This window comes from Puccinia triticina, chromosome 1A (assembly GCF_026914185.1).
Source record: "Puccinia triticina chromosome 1A, complete sequence".
Taxonomy (NCBI): domain Eukaryota; kingdom Fungi; phylum Basidiomycota; class Pucciniomycetes; order Pucciniales; family Pucciniaceae; genus Puccinia; species Puccinia triticina.
In genome coordinates, this window is record NC_070558.1 from 7,425,355 (window position 1) to 7,431,758 (window position 6,404).

Sequence of the window (6,404 nt, forward strand, 5' to 3'; positions counted from 1 at the left end):
GTGCTATTGCTTCTTTTAGACAGAACTGTCAAGAGCAACCAGACCGAACATCCCAATACCGCTCAAAGAGCAGGAGAAACTATCGGTAAGAGTGTCGAGTCCTTTGTCAGGCAAAGAGGCAACAGAAACGCAGTAGCTAACGCTACGGTGTTCTGTAAGCAGAAAACGTTGCATCGCTACTCAGCCGCTTCGCCGAAGCCAAGTGAGGAAACCCTCAGGTCAAAGACCGCCTCAAGTAAGAAGAAATGACAACTTGATAAAAAAGAAAAGAAAGGTAGAGAACTAATACCGAGATATTGTTTGTCTAGTCAATTAGTCAACTCAACACATATCTGCATTTCCTATCCCTTTCTTTTCATTCTCTCTTATCAGTAGAGAGCGGCCTAGTTCCTGCTCTTAGGTAATTCTTTCTTACTTCAAGACATCCTTTCATTTCTATTCATCAGCTATATGTATTTACAATAACAGTTAGTCTGATAAAGAATCAAATCTTAGTTCTTTGGACTTTTTCAATAATCAATTGGTCCATGATCAATATAAGGGAATTCATCACTGGCATTAGGACTATTGTCATTACTATTTGGCTTATAGGAATTGGCTCTGGTATGTTGATGAGAGTCAAGTAAAGGAGTGCTGTTCCAAATAGGAGCTGGTCTATGGGAATCAGAATGATGGGGATGTTTCTGATGCTCCTGGTTGATTTTCTCTTCTTGCTGGACATTAAGCATTGGATTGTTGTAGTTAATATGAGGAGGGTGATCTCTGTTCACAGGTTCTATTAGGGCTTCTAGTCTAGAATTCACACTGTTAACCACAGAAGAAATGTCACTACATCTCCTGCTCACTTTCTCAAATCTGTTATGCTCATTGACTTGAAGGTCACTCATCTGATTCTCAAGGGAAGATAATTTGTTGCTCATTTTATCTTCTATCTTGGACAGGCTCTTACCAAGTGTATCCATATTTGATTGGCATTGGGACTCATTCACTAGGATCAAATCCTGGACACTCTCTAGTTTCTCATCAATGTGTTTTCTCAGTTGTTCCAATTCAAGATGATTCACGCTTGATTTCTCTCTGGCATGTTCACCTAGGTGGGACAGGATATAATCAAGAAGAGTTGGCATAAATTCCTCTTTAAATATTTCTAGGACAGAATTATTTAGAGCTTCTTTGAAATTGTTCACACATGAGTCTAACAAGGTACCAGGGATGGTTTCAACAGTTCCAGTCAGATCAGACAAAAATTTTGAGAAAAGGACTTGGAGTTTTTCTTCTACTAATAGGGGACCATTATTAGACAGATTGTTGGTTAAGTTGTTAAGAAAAAATTCTCTACTAGAGGGGCTAGAGAGATTATCAGAGTCCAGACTTAAGCCTACAGGGGAGTCAGAATTTAACGAGAATTTCCTCTGCCTCTCCCTCTCCCTCTTCTGCGGCTCCTGCCGCTGGTGATTCTCATCAGGAACTCTCCTACATTGAGAATCCTGTGAGTCTCCGCTACGCCCTGATCCCTGTTCCTCTTGTATCCTCTCCAGCCTTGCAAAGGGGCTCGGTGCTGTCGTTGCGCGGTTTGACCGTCCCATTGTTGATAATGGGGTTGATGTTGATGGTACTGCGCGTTGTGATGTTGATACGGGTGGTGGCGCGGTGCTTGGTTCCCACCGTGGTGTATAGAAGCTTGCGGGCGTGTAGCTATTGGTTGCTGCGGCGGCGGCGGAGGGGCCCTCTGGCCTTGCTGATGCGTATGTGCCTGGGAGTGCTGGTCTGGCTGTTGGAGTTGCATAGGCGCCGGCGTAGGAGAGGCTATTGGGAGCCTGTGGTTGGGGTCGGGCGCCAAAGCCGTGCTTGTTGTGGTAGGAGGAGCTGTCATGGTGGTTGGAGGAGCGTACATCGGCGGGGGTTGCTCTATTTGAGGTCTGTTGTATAGAGACCGCTCCAAGTTGTTCAGTTCTGCGCGAGGAATCCATTCCTGACATAGGCGCAAAGAATCCTCCCACCCTACTAACTCCTCTATCAAGTCCTGCGTGGTCGCGGCTTGAGAGAGAATCATCCGCATGGTTCTCACGTTCTGGGACTCCCGGGCTCTGACAAATAAATTGAACTGGTCGTTGAATAGATTCACTAGGCTCGCAATCTCGCTCTCTTCCTGGATGATCTCCATCAGGGCGTGCGTTTCTGCCGGCTTTTGAAGTGGTGGTTGGGTCGGAGCAAATGGATGAAGGGCCAAGTCCGGTGAAGTCCCCGGCCTCAAGCCTTCTTGGTTGGTAGGCTGGGGGGGCTGCGGATTCGTTGTTTGAAAGCTGTCTGACGGAATCATTTGTTCCCTCTTGGCGGGTCTTGGCACCGGTGTGGACCTGTTTGATGCCAGAGCTAGGGAAGTTTCCCTTGGGTTGTAGAGAGCTGGGGGAATTCCCGTGTCCGGCGGCAAGGTTTACTCCTGGGGGAATTGAAGAAAATCCTCTCCCAGCGGAGGCAAAGCTGATTCTAGCTCTTCAAAGCCTCTCCTCGGCTGCGGGGCTGAGTTGGTAGCGGAGTCGTTGCTCTGCTGAGAGGTCCCTTCCATTTCTGAGATGGGGGGGCATTTTGTTTAAGAGTAGTTATTAGATTTGTTTTGTTATATTTTATTTTTAAAGAAGTTAAAGAAATAAAGATAAAAAAAATACCTGAAGGTTTAGCTTTTGCGGAAAGTCTACGGCTTTTACGCGTAGTAGAAGAGACTTTCTTCTTCTTTTCTTTAGCTTTGGTCTTTGCGGGAGGTTCAGACGTCCAGTCGGCTATATCAACAGCGGCTGTGACCTTCCTGCGATGGACTTTTGGGTATGTAGTTGTAGCAATGGGAGTCCACGAAGTGCTACTAATCAGATTTCCATTTTGCAGAGTAGCTATAATTCTGTCTTTGTAGTCTTCTTCTTCTGTGCTGTCCTGCGCCGTTGAGAAATTTTCTGCGGTCAAAAGCGGTAATAGTAGTTTGGAAGGCAAGGAATCTTTTGGGGGCACTCTGTTTTTTGATATCTCCTCTTGATCCAAAGGTATAGAGGAACCAATGGAGGATAAGTCTGACAAAGGAATAAAAAGGGCCGCGGAAGAGTGCAATTCTGCACTTTCACAAGTAGAGGTGACGTGAAAAAAAAATTTCAAGGGTTCAGTTAGGGATTTAATCAATGTAGAACCAATTTGGGATAGTTTTGAGAGATTTTTAGAGTTATTAGTATATGTAGAAAGAATTTCTTTTGAATTTTTTCAAATTTTATGAATTTTTAGTTTGATTTAATCAGGATGGTCAGTCCTTGGCTTTTTAAGCAGTCTAGAAGTATGAAAAAGGGAGGATATTTCCCAATGAGGCCCCCAATTGTGAGCCTGAGCCTCTATAGTGGCTACAGGACACAAGAAAAATGGGGAGCACTGGTTGTATTTCTTGGGATAGAGAACTACAAACAGTGAGTAAGAGAGAAAGAGAAAGAAAGAGAAATGTATGATCTGGAGGAGGTCTATCTACTCCTTATAGGAGGATCCTCAAAATTCAACTTGAACCACCTGGAAAAGTGGTAAGGACAGCTGTGCCAGACCAACAGGGGGTACAGCCTCTGCGCGCACCAAGGAGACAGTGGGGGGACACAGAATAGTAATACTAATTTGCTCTGATTTTTAGACTGAGTCTAGGATTAACTGTCAGCCTTAGAGTCATCACAGCTGACCTAAAAGCTGCCTGTTCTACCTTTGTTACATATAAATTACTTTATATCTTTTTCATCTTAAGAGATAACCTTGTTTTGACTTCATATTCTGTTTCCTCATGCAATTTTAACCCTAGTTACAACTTATCAATTCCTTGTAACTATACTCCTTCCCTGAGTTACTGAGTTATGGCGCCCTTGCGCAGTTGTGACGTGTCAGCGCTACCAGGCGCGCCAAACCACATGTACATATGTAAATTACATAAGCAAACTGTGAAAATTTTCGTAGTCAGGATCCCCCTTGCCTGAGGCGGATCTACAGACTTCAGCACACCAGAACCACCACCCAGATAACCCCAGGATCACCACCAAAGAGCCTACTCTACTCCCAGTATACCTACCGTCACAGGCGCCTAGGATATTGACAGTAAGTAACCTCTTTCACTGAACCTTGATTATCTCAGAGGTACAACTCTGTGTCTTGCTTGATCTGCCTTTTCTTCTTGCTTTGCTTCCTCCTTGATCACAGGGCTGTCCCTCCAAATCTATAGGCCTTTGCCTCCATCTTGATCACAGGGCTGTCCCTTCTTATCATCAGGCCTTTGCCTCAAAATCTAGGTTCAGGGCTGTCCCTCAGGTTTCCCTTTAAGAACCTTGACTGTCCAGAGAGAAGTCTAAAAAACTGTGGCTGGATTAAGACATATCTAATCCAGATACCCTCCTGAGAGGAAGCTGTAGCACTTCTTGCACAGATTAGCAGCACTCTTCTGAAGAGTAGCATTGCCAGTGGACGTGCATTCCCACTAGAATAACCTAGTACTTCTCTTCCTTCTTATCCTGCTTGGTTTCTCTCTCTCTTTCTCTCTTTTTTCTTTTATAGTTGTAATTTCTTTATCCCAAGAAATCCAACTATTGCCCCCCCATTTCTTGTGTCCAGCTGTCACTATAGAGACTCAGGCTCACATTAACAGAGTAACCTTTGATCTTGAGCAGGATTGATGTGAAAGAAATAAAGAGAAGCAATCAAGAGACACAGAGAAATCACTCTGGATAATCAAGGTTCAAATGAAGAGTATACTTACTGTCAATAACCTAGGCGCCTGTGACGGTAGGTGTACTGGGAGCGTGGTATCCTCTTGTGGGGTGATCCTGGGTTATCTACGGCGTGGTTCTGGGTGGTCTGAAGTCTGTAGATCCTCCTCAGGCAAGGGGGATCCTTAATTCGAAAATTTTCACAGTTTCCTTATGTAATTACATATGTACATGTGGTTTGGCGCGCTTGGTAGCGCTGACACATCACAACTGCGCATGCGCGCCACAACTCAAGAACTCAGGGAAGGAGTATAGTTACAAAGAATTGGTAAGTTGTAACTAGGGTTAAAATTGCATGAGGAAACAGAATATGAAGTCAAAACAATGATATCTCTTAAGATTAAAAAGATATGAAGTAATTTCATATGTAATAAGTAGAAAAGAGGCAGACTTTAGGTCAGCTGTATTGACTCTAAGGCTGACAGGTGTAGCAGAGGGATTTGGTAAAGATTGTGGCTTTTAATTAGAAACCCACATGTCCCATGCAAGGGGTATAGCCTTGGCAATCCAATTGGGCTCCCAGTTCGCCAACTTAAAGTATCCGTCCCAAAACAAGGGGTGTAGGACTTAAACCAAAAATAATACAAGTCATTAAATATTAATCGTTTGATAAATCAAAGAAGAAAGAACTTACAAATTGCAATTCTGTAGAGAGGAGATGTGTTGGTCAAACTGTAATATTTGTTTGTGATCTTCAATCCAATCCGGCATGCATTCCTCAAAGCTGGAGGATATTCCTTGTTCTTGATAGCTATTGATAAATGATCAGTGATTTGGTCAATGAATACCACTGTGTCTGCCAAACGGGCCGACCCAGGAACAGATACTTGTAGAGTTATCTCATGAAACAGATTGAGGACTTGAACCAAATCGCGCGCCATGCAAAAGTCGGACTTGTCCACATGAAACTTGCGGTCCACGCCATGCCGTTTGAGTCGCTGCCATTCGGGTCTTTGATATTGTAAAAAGGGCTCAGCTATAGTTAATCTGAGAAAAATGAGATGAAATGAAACTTAGAATGCAGCTTCACACCGGATTATGCATTTGAGTTGGGAATTTGTGGAATTCCATCTCGTACAAACATCTCTTTCAATCAAATGTGGTGTGTTGCACCCTTTCTCTTGACATATCTCAACAAACTCGGTCCGCAAATTGGGAGAGAATTGTAATTTCTTGGCTATTGGGCGGAACTATAGCCACATTCAACATCAGTACAAAAATTTTTAACATGTAATTTGAGCATAGTATGCATACTTTCACTTACTTTGGCCAAACTTCCTTTGCAAAGTGCACTTGTATAGATATTGCCTTCATCTTCATCACTTGCATTTTCAATATCCTCCTCAACAAGGGATTCAGAAACTTCATTATTGGCCTCAGGATTTGAATCACCATCACTTAATTCTTCATTGGACAATGCAGCGGGCTCTTCACCGCGGGCAAGGCTTGAATAACAGAGTAAACATGATCAGGATTGAGTCAAACAGTCCAAGAAACGAGAGACAAACCAATTTACATTTGAATTTGTCCCTCCGCATTGTCCTCTTCAGAAGATGAACCATCAGGCTCCACCAATAATGAAATTGATCCCGTATTAGTCTTCTTCCTATGGGTTCCAAACGGCCAAAGGATCCC